Source organism: Symphodus melops, assembly GCF_947650265.1.
Source record: "Symphodus melops genome assembly, chromosome: 11".
In the NCBI taxonomy this organism is placed as follows: Eukaryota; Metazoa; Chordata; class Actinopteri; order Labriformes; family Labridae; genus Symphodus; species Symphodus melops.
This window is the reverse complement of record NC_136701.1, coordinates 94,724-109,749: the sequence shown is the minus strand read 5'-3', so window position 1 is coordinate 109,749 and position 15,026 is coordinate 94,724.

Below are 15,026 nucleotides of genomic sequence, written 5' to 3'. Positions count from 1 at the left end.
TAAGTGTTAAAATTGATAAAAGGTTAGTTAATAAATGTAAAAAAGTGCATAAATAAAATAAGTGCTTAAATTCACATTAAAACCACACTCATAAAAATACATGGGTTAGTAAAATTGTAGAAACATATATACATCTTTATTTACACTTGTTAAAACATCTTAATGCAGTTCATAAAATAATAGGATCTTTGTTTATTAAGTTAAAGGAGGATAAGAAAGTAAACAAGTATAAGACAAGGAGAGGTCCAATAAAATGTCATAAAACAGGGCAAGGTGTCTTTAAAAAAGGTTTTTGTTATTTGTTAAAAAGTGTTTCGAGGCGCGCCCTCCGCAGGCAGGTTCTACCTCATAAATTAATTTAAAAGATAAATAATCTAATTTAGAAATCAAAATTCGGCTAAAATAAGATTTTAAAGGGTCCAGAATCTCCTCATAGGGATCTAAAAGTGCTAAAACAAACATACATGCAATAAGTGCTGGATACATTTTAAAAAAAAGGAAAATGTTTCAATAAATAGACATAATTAAAAGGGGGGGGGGGTTTAAAACATGCATAAGACAATTTAAGGTAAAACATAAATAAATTAAGATCCCATAGAGGAGGAGTGGGCTATAAAATCAATATTTGAAAAATAAAAGCTAAAGATTAAAAGAAGGAGGGTAGCCCGGCCCGCAGAGGGTCGGCCTGTTAAAACCTGTAAGAGAGGCCCCGGGAGGTCAGGGGGTCAGTATTTTCTAAAACCCACTAAAAGCTATATTAAAAAAGAAGGAAATGGATCCACCCTAATATTTCTCATTAAGACCGGTAGGTTCTATTGTTTTTAAGAGGTGGATCCATTTCCTTTCCGCCGCTCGTCTCTGGACAGTGGTCCAGTCCCTGTTGCTCTCCAGGCCCATGCTCTGCACATTGTGTTGGCCGTGGAGTTTAAAATGTGCATACAAGACAGTGGTGCCATTCCCGCTATTAATATGATAAAAATGCTGTCTAATGCGCGCGGTGATGTCGTTTCTAGTCTCCCCCACATAGAGTCTGTGGCAGGCCTTACATCTTATGGCATATACTGCATTAGTTGTTGTGGGTTTTAAGGCCTGCCACGGGTTGATACCGACTCTGGCATGGGGGTTAAAAATGTGGGGGAGACGGATAAAACCAATGTCCGAGCCTCGAGACGCTTCCCTGTCTTGGTTATTTTTATTAAAATCTGTATGAACCAGAAAGTCTTTCAAGTTTTTGTTCCTGCGATGGGCGGAGATCAGCCGGCAGTCGCCCAGCACGTCACAGCCCTCCCTCGCCCCCTCAAAATTAGACCTGAGAGTTGAAATTAACCTCTTTAAGTTCTCTGAATAAGTGGTTACTAAGGGGACGAGAGTAGGACCGGGCGGCCGGGCGCTGGGATTGTTATATCTATCCTGAAAGGTCCGGCCAACCTCCGCCCTGATGGTTCTGAGGAAGCGTCTCGAGTAACCCCTGGGCCTCAGCGCACTAAAGAGGGTGCTGGTGGCCTCCTCCACATGCTCCGGGAAGGTGCAGATTCTGCGGAAGCGTATCAGCTGGGATTTTATCAGACCTCTGTACGTGTGCCTGGGGTGATAGCTCGACTTGTGAAGGAGTGCGTGGCGGTCCGTGTCTTTGAAATGTACTTTGGTGGCCAGTGTTTTGGACTGGTCACTAGAGGCACGGAAGAAGACACAGGTGTCCAAAAATTCTATTGCAGATGTGGAAATGTTGTGTTTGAGTGTTATTTTGGGGTGGTGTGTGTTGAGGGTGTCCAGGAAGGTCGTGAAATCCTGATGTGTGCCGTCCCAGAGGCCGAAGATGTCGTCCAGGTACCGGAAATACAGGAGGGGTTTGGTGGTGAGTGTGGCGAAGGCCGTTTCCTCCCAGTGGGCCAGATAAATGTCTGCGTAGGCTGGCGCATATTTCCGGCCCATCGCACAACCGCACAGCTGGAGGTAGTGCTGATTATTAAAAGTGAAGTCGTTGCGGGTGAGGGTGATGTGCAGGAGTTGTAGGAGGTGGCTGTCGGGTCTGGATGGGTCTGGGTGTTTGTTGAAGAGATGTTTTATTGCAGCTAAACCAAGTGGAGTTTCTATGTTAGTGTAAAGGGAATCTATATCTATGGAAAACAGGAAGGTGTGACCGGGTACCTGAAGGTGTTTTATTTTATTAACAAAATGGTAGGTGTCCTTGATGTAGCTGGGGTGCAGTTTGGAAAGTGGATTGATGAAGTGGTCGATGTATTCTGTGATGGTGTATGTTTCGGAGTTGCAGTCGCTGACAATGGGGCGGCCGACCGGAACCACCGAGGGGACCGTCCAGGTGTCAGGAGGCTTGTGGATCTTGGGGAGCAGGTAGAAGAGGCGGGGCCTGGGCTCACTGGGACCGTCCAGATATTGTTTCTGTTTGAAATTGATGAATTTTTGTCTGTAGAGTGTTTCTGTAATCTTTCTAACTAGTGTCTGTGTCTCTAATTGTAGTGGGTGTGTCAGTAGTTGGTAATATGTGTTGTTATTTAACTGTCTATGTGCTTCTAAAATGTAAGGGTTAGGGTTAGGGTTAGGGTTAGGGTTAGGGTTAGGGTTAGGGTTAGGTCTGGGTAAAAGCGCAGCGTCCTCTGGAGGACGCTACGGGGGGCACGGGCTCTCGGGGGGACCAACGGTTTTAATAAGTAATTAAAACTTTGCAATTAAAACCCTCCTTAAAAACCAAAAGGTTTTCATTAAGACCCTCTTAAGACACTCTAAAATTTGGTTTTAATTAAAAAGGTAACCGGACCACCGCGCAGGAGAGGTCGGCGGAGCTCTGTAGCTGGCTAAAACCTACCCCGTCCCAGGGCCTCTGATAAAAACACCAAGGAGCTGAATGACTTTCATTGTCCTAGAAATTAAGAAAGAGAAAATTAAAAGCTAAATAAATAAAATAAATAATTTAAAACAGATAAAATAAAGATCCTATTTATAAGTGCCCTGAACTGAATTAAAAGGCCTGGCGAAAGTTAAGTATAAATGTATCTACAAAATAAAAGAATAAGTGTTAAAATTGATAAAAGGTTAGTTAATGAATGTAAAAAAGTGCATAAATAAAATAAGTGCTTAAATTCACATTAAAACCACACTCATAAAAATACATGGGTTAGTAAAATTGTAGAAACATATATACATCTTTATTTACACTTTGTTAAAACATCTTAATGCAGTTCATAAAATAATAGGATCTTTGTTGATTAAGTTAAAGGAGGATAAGAAAGTAAACAAGTATAAGACAAGGAGAGGTCCAATAAAATGTCATAAAACAGGGCAAGGTGTCTTTAAAAAAGGTTTTTGTTATTTGTTAAAAAGTGTTTCGAGGCGCGCCCTCCGCAGGCAGGTTCTACCTCATAAATTAATTTAAAAGATAAATAATCTAATTTAGAAATCAAAAGTCGGCTAAAATAAGATTTTAAAGGGTCCAAAATCTCCTCATAGGGATCTAAAAGTGCTAAACAAACATACATGCAATAAGTGCTGGATACATTTTAAAATTCAATAAATAGACATAATTAAAAAGGGGGGGGGGGGTTTTAAACATGCAAAAGACAATTTAAGGTAAAACATAAATAAATTAAGATCCCATAGAGGAGGAGTGGGCTATAAAATCAATATTTGAAAAATAAAAGCTAAAGATTAAAAGAAGGAGGGTAGCCCGGCCCGCAGAGGGTCGGCCTGTTAAAACCTGTAAGAGAGGCCCCGGGAGGTCAGGGGGTCAGTATTTTCTAAAACCCACTAAAAGCTATATTAAAAAAGAAGGAAATGGATCCACCCTAATATTTCTCATTAAGACCGGTAGGTTCTATTGTTTTTAAGAGGTGGATCCATTTCCTTTCCGCCGCTCGTCTCTGGACAGTGGTCCAGTCCCTGTTGCTCTCCAGGCCCATGCTCTGCACATTGTGTTGGCCGTGGAGTTTAAAATGTGCATACAAGACAGTGGTGCCATTCCCGCTATTAATATGATAAAAATGCTGTCTAATGCGCGCGGTGATGTCGTTTCTAGTCTCCCCCACATAGAGTCTGTGGCAGGCCTTACATCTTATGGCATATACTGCATTAGTTGTTGTGGGTTTTAAGGCCTGCCACGGGTTGATACCGACTCTGGCATAGGGGTTAAAAATGTGGGGGAGACGGATAAAACCAATGTCCGAGCCTCGAGACGCTTCCCTGTCTTGGTTATTTTTATTAAAATCTGTATGAACCAGAAAGTCTTTCAAGTTTTTATTCCTGCGATGGGCGGAGATCAGCCGGCAGTCGCCCAGCACGCCACAGCCCTCCCTCGCCCCCTCAAAATTAGACCTGAGAGTTGAAAATAACCTCTTTAGGTTCTCTGAATAAGTGGTTACTAAGGGGACGAGAGTAGGACCGGGCGGCCGGGCGCTGGGATTGTTATATCTATCCTGAAAGGTCCGGCCAACCTCCGCCCTGATGGTTCTGAGGAAGCGTCTCGAGTAACCCCTGGGCCTCAGCGCACTAAAGAGGGTGCTGGTGGCCTCCTCCACATGCTCCGGGAAGGTGCAGATTCTGCGGAAGCGTATCAGCTGGGATTTTATCAGACCTCTGTACGTGTGCCTGGGGTGATAGCTCGACTTGTGAAGGAGTGCGTGGCGGTCCGTGTCTTTGAAATGTACTTTGGTGGCCAGTGTTTTGGACTGGTCACTAGAGGCACGGAAGAAGACACAGGTGTCCAAAAATTCTATTGCAGATGTGGAAATGTTGTGTTTGAGTGTTATTTTGGGGTGGTGTGTGTTGAGGGTGTCCAGGAAGGTGGTGAAATCCTGATGTGTGCCGTCCCAGAGGCCGAAGATGTCGTCCAGGTACCGGAAATACAGGAGGGGTTTGGTGGTGAGTGTGGCGAAGGCCGTTTCCTCCCAGTGGGCCAGATAAATGTCTGCGTAGGCTGGCGCATATTTCCGGCCCATCGCACAACCGCACAGCTGGAGGTAGTGCTGATTATTAAAAGTGAAGTCGTTGCGGGTGAGGGTGATGTGCAGGAGTTGTAGGAGGTGGCTGTCGGGTCTGGATGGGTCTGGGTGTTTGTTGAAGAGGTGTTTTATTGCAGCTAAACCAAGTGGAGTTTCTATGTTAGTGTAAAGGGAATCTATATCTATGGAAAACAGGAAGGTGTGACCGGGTACCTGAAGGTGTTTTATTTTATTAACAAAATGGTAGGTGTCCTTGATGTAGCTGGGGTGCAGTTTGGAAAGTGGATTGATGAAGTGGTCGATGTATTCTGTGATGGTGTATGTTTCGGAGTTGCAGTCGCTGACAATGGGGCGGCCGACCGGAACCAACGAGGGGACCGTCCAGGTGTCAGGAGGCTTGTGGATCTTGGGGAGCAGGTAGAAGAGGCGGGGCCTGGGCTCACTGGGACCGTCCAGATATTGTTTCTGTTTGAAATTGATGAATTTTTGTCTGTAGAGTGTTTCTGTAATCTTTCTAACTAGTGTCTGTGTCTCTAATTGTAGTGGGTGTGTCAGTAGTTGGTAATATGTGTTGTTGTTTAACTGTCTATGTGCTTCTAAAATGTAATTGTCCCTATCCTGAATAACTATTTGGCCCCCCTTATCTGCTGGCTTAATGACTATGTGTTTGTGATTACCCAATGTTCTGATGATGCGTTTGTGTTCCTGACTAATGTTGTGCGTTCTATGTGGCAGGGGGCGCCAATGTGTGAGTGCTTGGTTGTTTTTATGGATGAGTTGTGAAATAGCAGGTGAGAGTGTGTCCGTGTTTGGTGACCAGTGGGACGGCCCAGTGAACAGCACGGGGTCCCGCCTCTGCCCCCCCTGGAAGTGATCCAGGAGTTTCAGCCTCCTGTGGAAGGTGTGCAGGTCCCCCCTGAGCTCCGGCCGGGTGGGTGGGTTGGGTGTGGGAATGAAGGTGAGTCCTTTTTCTAGTAACTCCAGCTGTGCAGCTGTGAGGGAGAAAACGGCACAGAGGTTGGTGATGTTGGACTGATGGGGAGGTGTGGTATGACAGTTATCCCCAGTTATAAGTTTAACTGTTCCTTCCAGTACCTGAACAACATCCCGGCCGTGTCAGAGGTCCAGTGTATATTGTCTGTGCCAGTCCGGAAGAGTTGTGAGTTGATGTCTGGAATGAAGTTATATTTGGCAGTGATGGTGTTGTTGAGTTTGGTGAGGAGTGTCCGTTTGTGTGAGTCCAGTCTGGGTGAGAAGTTTATTACAGGGATGTAGATGGTGGCGTTGGGGAAGGTGGTCTGGCTGGTCCTCCACATTGTCTGTAACTGTTTGGTGAATGTGGTGGGGTCGTGTTCTGAAAGACAGTTGTTGAGTCCGGCTGATAAGATGACCTGTGTGGTGTTGTGACATGGGGTGAGTTTTTTCAGGATGGTGGCTATGTGATGAAAGTTTGCTCCGGGGTAACTGTCTACTTGGATGTGTGGGTCTGTGAATGAAGGGATCCGGGAGAGGTTGGAGTCACCTATGATGAGTGTCCTCTTCCGGACCTCCAAGTGCCAGTCCTGTATTTTTCTGTGTGTGCGTGGGTGTGTGTGTGGTTCCGGGCGACTCGGGGAGCCATGTGCCGCCACAGAGGCCCTGGTGGAGTGAGAGGTGGATAACTCAGATGTTGGGGTTGTTTTCAGCTTTGCTGTCGTTGCTCCCTTCATCATCATGGAATTGTTATCCACCTCTATGCTGGTGTCTGGCTCACAGGGCTCTGTGGCAAGCAGCTCTGGCTCCCCCTGCTGGCTGTGGTATGTATCTGTAGGTGGAGAGGATGAAATGGTGTTACTGCAGGGTAAAACTATGTTGCTGTAAGGTGGTGATTGTACTGGGAGGGTGCTGACTGGGTGTGGGGAAGGTGAGGAGGGAGGGGAGGAGGGGGCGACAGGGGGGCAGGCAGAGGACCCAGCCCGTGCATGCCCCGGACGGTCGAGTGTGCCCTGGGGGATTGGGTGGATTTCAACCTTCACCCGCCGTCCGGGGTTGCGTTTTGGCAACGGGGGCTGTGCCACTCCGCCGCGTCCCGATGCCGCCGCCGACCCCCCCAGCGTACAGAGGTCTGTGGAGAGAGGTTGTGTGGAGGTGGAAGGGGGGGAGTGAGGGGAGGTGGTGAGAGGAGCAGGGGAGGGGGGTTGATGAAGGTTAGGGAGGAGGGGGGGAGGAGGGGGGGAGGAGGGGGGAGGGTTAGGGTTAGGGAGAGGGGAACCCCGACGGTTAGGTTTAGGGCAGGGGGAAGGTAAGGTAGTAGAGGGAGGAGGGGGGGAGGAGGGGGGAGGGTTAGGGTTAGGGAGAGGGGAGCCCCGACGGTTAGGTTTAGGGCAGGGGGAAGGTAAGGTAGTAGAGGGAGGAGGGGGGGAGGGAGGGGAACCCCGAAGGTTAGGTTTAGGGCAGGGGGGAGGGAAGGTGGTAGAGGGAGGGAGAGGGGAACCCCGAAGGTTAGGTTTAGGGGAGGGGTTGGGTGAGGCAGTAGGAGGAGAAGGAACGGAGGGAGGAGGGTTAGGGTCAGGTAAGGTCATAGGGGAGACCGGAGAGGAGGAAGAGGGAGGGCAGGTGGGAGTAGGTAGGAGAGGAGTAAGAGGGAGGTTGCTGAGGGTGATGGGTGAGCCATCAGGGTTAGGGTTAGGGTTAGGGTTAGGGTTAGGGTTAGGGTTAGGGTTAGGGTTAGGGTTAGGGTTGGGGTTTGGGATCGGGTTAGGGTTAGGGGAAGGGTTAGGGTTAGGGTTAGGGATAGGGGAAGGGTTAGGGTTAGGGTTAGGGATAGGGGAAGGGTTAAGGTTAGGGTTAGGGGTTAGGGGTTAGGGTTAGGGTTAGGGTTAGGGATAGGGGAAGGGTTAGGGTTAGGGATAGGGGAAGGGTTAAGGTTAGGGTTAGGGGTTAGGGTTAGGGATAGGGATAGGGGACCCGATCCAGTGCGCTGGCCATCACAGCTCCCCAGAGAGACCATGCCCTACTTCTCATTGAGGCCGTGGGGATGTCGCGTGCCCAGTCCCAAAATCCAGAGACGTTCAGCCCTCCGCCTCTGGGCCACGCTCCATCTGGGGTTGGCCTCAAGGACACAGACACGGACCGCGTCCCACCCGTGGAGGACATAGTGTCCCACCACCAGCCTCTGAGTTTCCTTCTTCCTCAAAACATTGTGCCGATGCTGAGTGAACCTCACCAGGATTGTGTTTCCCGTCTCCCCCACATACTTTGCCCCACAGGTGGCACAGGTGATCAGGTACACACAATTCCTGGTGAGAGGGCTTCCCCGCAGCTGACACTGAAAAATAGTTTTATTTTGAGAGTTTTGCAGCCATGTTTGGTGCTTAAAAAATTGCCCGTGACCTCTGGGTGCAGAGGTCAACAAAGGCGACAGTTTTGCCTTTACTAAATAGGACTGCAGGTTCCTATTTTTTCTAAAGGCTGCGATGATCCTCCTCTCCTGCAGCACATTTGTGTCTGCCATAAAGGAGGTGAAATGACCCCTAATGACCCTCACAAGCTTCACAGTTGACGGTGAAAATGTAGTGACAAAGGGGAGGATCGGAGAGGTCTGTTCAGGCCTTTTCTCCAGAAAAGTCTTGAGACTTTTCCTTAAAAAGGAGCGAGGGTACCCTCTAGTGGCCAGAGCTGAGAACAGCGTTTTTGTGGCCTGCTTAAAATCCCCTTTGTCACTACAAATCCTATGAAACCTCAGGAGCTGAGATTTCACCAGCCCAGCAAAGGTGTGCTTGGGATGGTGGCTGGTTCTAAAGAGCAGAGCGTGAGTGTCTGTCTCCTTAAAAAATACCCTCACATCCAGCCTGCCTGTCTCCCTGAACCCCGCTCCCTTGTAGGTGGTGGTGTCCAGGAAGTCGACCGAGGTGTAGCTGGTGGTGGATTTGAGGGTGATGGACTGGTTGTGGGTGTTCAGGGTCTGTAAAAAAACTTGGAAATCCTCCTCTGAGTGGGGCCAGACACCCCAGATATCGTCCAGATATCTGAGGTAATGGAGGGGTTTCTTTTGGCAGGAGGCCAGGGCTGATGTCTCCCACTCAGCCATGAAAATGTTGGCGTATGCCGGGGCAAATTTCTTCCCCATGGCCGTGCCCTTAATTTGGAGGAAGAAATCCTCATTAAAAACAAAATCATTCCTAGTCAAATTAATCTCTAATAACTGAATCAATTCTTTGTCTGGCCTCTTTTTGTTTTTGAATTTATAAAATGTGTTTTTGACAGCCTGTATGCCCTCCTGTGTGTCAATATTAGTATACAGGCTGTCAATGTCAATAGTAAATAACATGGCGTCATGTGGGATGTGGAGGCTCCTAATAATTTCAACGAAATGATATGTGTCTTTAATGTAGCTGTCATGTTTGGTCGACAGGGGGTTCAAGAAGAAGTCGATGTATTCAGCCGTGTTGTAGGTGTCACTGCTGCAGTCCGACACAATAGGCCTGCCTGGAGGGATTTCGTGCGGCCTACTCCATTTTGCAGGATCTTTGTGTATTTTAGGGAGCATATAGAACAGCCTGGGCCTGGGTTCAGGTGTGCCCATCAGGTAAGTCTTTTGTTTGAAGTTAATAAATTTTTTAATGTAAAGATTGTCTATAATTTTTTCTATTAATTTAATTGTGTCCGGATAAATAGGTTTCTCTAATTTAGAATAATATTTTGGATCGTTAAGCTGTCTATACCCCTCCCACAGATACTGTTCCCTGTCCATAATGACCACCACACTGCCCTTATCAGCTGGCTTGATAACAATATTTTTATTATTTTTCAGCTCCTCCAGAGCAGCCACCTCCTCAGGGCTGAGGTTTGGCTCATTGTGGCTGAGTCTGAAGTGCTGATCAAAATGACTGACATCAGCTGTGATGAGGGCAGTGAGCTCTGGCGGTAGTGTGCCAGCAGGGGGCGTCCATGTGGAGGATGGGGTGAATTTAGGGGGCTCTGTTTGTTGTTTATGTTGGAAGTGTGAAGCTAATTTTAATTGTCTGTGATATTGCTGTAAGTCAAATCTACTTTTTTCTATGAGGTTCTTATTGCTGCCCTTTGTGGGAATAAAATTTAGTCCCCTGTTAAGCAGGGTCAATTGTGGGGTTGTGGGTTTGAAATTTTTGGCCAGAATTAAAACATTTTTAGTCCCCTCCTGTGCGTGCAGGCTTCTGGGGATTTCTAGTTTAGGTGCTGGCCCCAATGCTGCAGCATGAGACCAGCAGTGTCCTTCGTCCAGTGAATTTTGTCCTCCACTGTTTTAAAGGAGCTGTTGGGGAGTTTGGGGATGTGTTTCTGATTTTTTTGTATGTATTCGTTCAGGCGGAGGAGGGCATCCATCTCTGAGACAGGCAGGGCCCCAGAATAATTAATTAAAGGCACCCAAATCTCCGCCTGAGGAAATTTGTTGGTGGCAGCCCTCACTGCCGCCTGCATCTGTTTAATTGTGGTTTGTTGTATGTTTTGGCCTCTGTTGTTTAGGCCGAAGGACAGGATCACCTTCTCCACCGTGGCGGAGACGATGGTCCTGGAGAGGATGGCCTCAGCGTGTCTGAAAGTGGCCCCTGGGAAGCTGTCGATCTGCAGCCCCTCGATGTCGCAGGGTGGGATTCTGGCGACGTTCGAGTCTCCCATGACGAGCCATTTCTTCGTCACACTGAGGTTCCAGTCCTTCATTTTGTTTCGTGTGTTTATGTGTCTGCTTGGTCTGCATGTCGGTGTCTGTGGAGTGCTGTCTGTGTGTGTTTGTGTTTGTGTTTTTTTAGGGGGTGCTGTTTTCTCAGGAGCCGCTGTTTTTGGCCCCAGACTGAGCTTCTTTTGGACAGCTGACCTCAGTCTGCCCGAAGGTGGCACGAGGGCAGGACTCGGACTGATGTCTTCGTCCAAGCCCTCGAACACACAGGGGTTTGGTGGTCTGTCGACCCTGGCTGGAGTGCGTGTGGCCCTCTGGGCCTTAGGTGAGGTCTCCTGAGGAGCAGGGGGGAGGGGGGTGTCCTCTCCCATCACCGGGGACCAGTCTCCCCGGGCAGGCTCCGTCATGGTGGCCACGGAGGTCACCATAGTCGGGCGCTGAGGGACAATGTCCGCCCTCACGACCATGACGTTGTCCCGAGGAGGGGTCACGGTGAGGGGGACGGGGGGGATGATGAGGGTGGGGGGCACGCACTCTGTTTGAGTCGCTGTTGGTGCAGGTGAGGGTGTTTGTGTGACTGGAGCTGTGAGTGTGGGTGTGTGTGTGGTTGGAAGTGTGGGTGTGTGTGTGGTTGGTAGTGTGGGTGTGTGTGTGGGTGCTTGTGTGAGTGTGGGTTAGGGTTAGGGTTAGGGTTAGGGTTAGGGTTAGGGTTAGGGTTAGGGTTAGGGTTAGGGGCAAACGAAGAACAGAAGGGGGGCCACGAAGTGGCTCCCCCTCTGATGTGCACGGTCCATTGACCCACTCAGGTGACCCCGCGCCCCCCTCAGTCATTGAGGCCCTGGGGGTGCCTGCAGCCCAACCTAAGGATCCAGTCCCTCTCTGCTTTTTTTCGGTCAGTTGTTGACCAGTCTGCATTATGTTGCAGGCCTGTGACCTGCAGGTCTTCAAGGTCATGGTGCAGGAAGTGTGCCACAATGTGGGTGGTTGTTTCTTTTTTGTTTTTTATGTTATATCTGTGTTGGTAGAGTCTTGTCCTAATTGAATTTTTTGTTTCTCCCACATATTTTTTGTCACACTTCCTGCACCTGATCAGATAGACACAGTTTTGTGTGTCGGGGTCACTAATTGGTTTGATGTTGAAAATTTGGCCGGTGTGTGTGTTTTTTATCCAGGGGGTTGTTTGTAATTTGAAGCAGAGTTTGGTGGGTTTAGTTGGTTCCAAATTAGGTAGTGTGCTGCAGACGAGATAATCCAGTAGATTATTGTTCCTTCTGTAGGCCGAAATAATGGAGTAATTTTGTAGGTGGGGTGTGTTTGCCACAAAGGAGTGAAAATTTTGTTTAATCATGGTGTTTAATTTGACACTGGCTGACGAATAGGTGGAGATGAAGGGGATAATTTTTCCTGGTTCATACTTTTTTTCTTTTACCTGTGTGAACGTTCTGTGCGCGTGCCTGAGAAAGCTCCTGGAGTATCCTCTCTGTCTTAACGACGTGAACAGTGTTTTTGTTGCTCTTTGCAGATCCTCCTGGCGAGTGCAAATCCTTTTGAATCGTAATAATTGTGATTTAACAATCCCCCTGAATGTGTGCTTGGGGTGGAAGCTAGTTTTGAACAGCAGTGCGTGTGTGTCTGTATCTTTAAAGTACACCTTGAAGTCCAGTCTACCTGTCACATCAAAGTCGGGTCCTTTAAAGGTGACTGTGTCCAAGAAGTTCACTTGTTGTTCATCTAATGTGTATTTGATTTTGATGGAGGAGTGATGGCCGTTGAGGTGGTCTGCAAAGAGCAAGAAATCGTCCCTAGAGTGTGTCCAGACACCCCAGATGTCATCCAGAAATCGATAATAGTACAGAGGTTTAAGCGTGGCGCTGGCTAAAGCTGATTCTTCCCAATTGGCCATGTAGATGTTAGCATATGAGGGGGCAAACTTTTTCCCCATCGCAGTCCCTTTGACCTGCAGGTAGAATTCTTTATTGAAGACAAAATCATTCTTAGTCAGACTCATTTCTAACAGCTGCAGAATGTATTTGTCTGGTCTTTTTGAGTTGGGATGTTTAGTCAGGTATTTTTGAACAGCTGCCAGGCCCGCTTTTGTTTCAATGTTGGTGTATAGGCTGTCTATATCGATTGTGAACAATATAGAGTCCTTGGGGATCATGATTTCTTTTATTTTTGCTAGAAAATCATATGTGTCCTTCAGATAACTGGGGTGTCTGGTAGAGATGGGATTCAGGAAGTGCTCCAGATAGTGAGCGATATTGTATGTTTCACTGTCACAGTCGGATACGATGGGTCTGCCAGGAGGGATTTCGTAGGGTTTGCTCCACTTTTGTGGCTCTTTATGTATTTTGGGTAGTAGGTAGAAACGTCTGGATCTGGGCGTGTCGCTTCCTTTAAGATAATCGAATTGTTTTTTGGTGATGTGTTTCTCCTGGAGCATTTGTTTCAGTACGCTTTCAGCTTCCTTTGCTGTTTCTAAGTACATGGGCTGGTCTAGTTTGACGTAGTGCTCTGAGTTGTTTAATTGCCTGATTCCCTCCCAGATATATTGTTCTCTGTCCATGATCACTATGCTGCTGCCCTTGTCCGCGGGCTTGATTACGATGCGTGTGTCTTGACGTAGTTGACGCAAAGCCTTGAGTTCATCCGTGGTGATGTTGTGCTCAGGTTCAGGGTCCCAGCGTAGCGATTTGTAAGCATAGGAGTCTGCCTTTATGATGTCACTGATGAGACGGGGTATTTTTCCAGCCGTCGGTGTCCAGTTCGACCCGAGGACAAATGGCACTCTCTCAGTCTGAGGTCGGCGTTCAAAGTACACCGTGAGTTTTAGTTTTCTGTGATAATTTTGCATGTCCAGCAGTAGCTGTTTCTGTTGTTTCTTCTTTTTCATGAGAGTGGGAATAAATGTGAGTCCTCTGTTTAAGAGTGCCATTTGCTCCTCGCTGGGTGTGAATTTTTTGCATAAGAGTATTACATTTTTTGCACCCTCATGATCTTTTAGACTCGAGGGGTCTCTGAGTTTAAATGTGCGATCCAGTGGTTGAGTATGGCCGTGGCTGTCTCGCTCGTCCAGTGTATTCTGTCTTTCTCTGTCTTGAAGAGGTGTTTTGGCAGAGGGGGCAGAGCATATGTCTGTTTGCTGATGTATTCATTTAGTTCTCTCAGATTAGATTGTTCCTTGTGGGATAACAGAGGCGAGTAGTTGATGACAGGCACTCTTATGTCAGCATCAGGAAATGTCTGTTTTGCTATTTTGAGTGTTCGCTGCAGTTGTTTCTGTGTAGTTTGTTTGAAGCTCTGTGCGCGATTGTTCAGTCCAAAATTCAGGATGACAATTTCCGCCTCAGTTGTAACTGTTGTTTTTTCTAAGATGGCACCTGCGTGCCGAAAGTTAGCGCCCGGGAAGCTATCCACCTGTAGCTCCCCCAGGTTTATTTCAGGGATGCGTGCCAGGTTGGAGTCCCCCATGATCAGCCATTTTTTTCTGGCAGACAGGGTCCAGTCATTCATTTTTTTGAGTGTGTTGATGTGTTTTGTTGGTCTCTTTGTTGTTGGAGAGCGTTTGTCGTCAAATAGGTCTGTGATGCTGGTTTGAGAGACTGTTTTGTTCCTTTCTGTGTGTGTGTGGGTGGGTGTGTGTGTGTCTGTCTGTGGACTGTGTTCTGTGAGAGTGGGTATCAGGCTGGGTGTGGTGTCGTGGACCAGCACCAGCCTCTCAGGTATTGTTTTTTTCACTGGAGGTGCAGGTCTTGTTTTATCCGGAGGCGTAGATACAGCTGAGATGTCCCAGTCCATGATCGCATCCTCTGCTACACAAGGATTTTTGATTATTGAGCGGGCTGCTCTTAGTGCTCTCTGAGGGAGCGGTGTTTGTTTGGGAGGTGAGCTGTCAATCATTGTGCTCTGTAAGAGCTGAGCAGAGCCCGTGTGAGATGGTGAGGTCTCTTTTTGAGGTCTCATGTGAGTTGGTGAGGTCTCTTTTTGAGGTCTCATGTGAGTTGGTGAGGTCTCTTTTTGAGGTCTCATGTGAGGTGGTGAGGTCTCTTTTTGAGGTCTCATGTGAGGTGGTGAGGTCTCTTTTTGTGTCGTCTCTTTATTCAGAGGTGGCTCGGAGGCCTTTGGGCTTGTGTGTGTGTGTGTGTGTGGTGTGTGCTTGGTGTTACTGTTGTGTGCTGGTGTGTCAGAGGTGTGCAGGAGGAGAGGTGTGTTTTTATAATCCTCTCTCTCCTGCCATGTCTGTACCACCACCGACATTAGGTCCCGGGTTTGTTCCAGGGTTTCCTCTTTTAGTTTGTTTTTGATGTTTCTCTGTGCCCATCTTGTGGCCACTTCGTGGGCTTTTTGCCAGTCATCGTTGAGTAAATCGACTAGAACCTCCATGCACGTTTCTATACCGTGCTGGTAGTGTTCTTCGAGGATGAGTTGAGTGGTGTAAC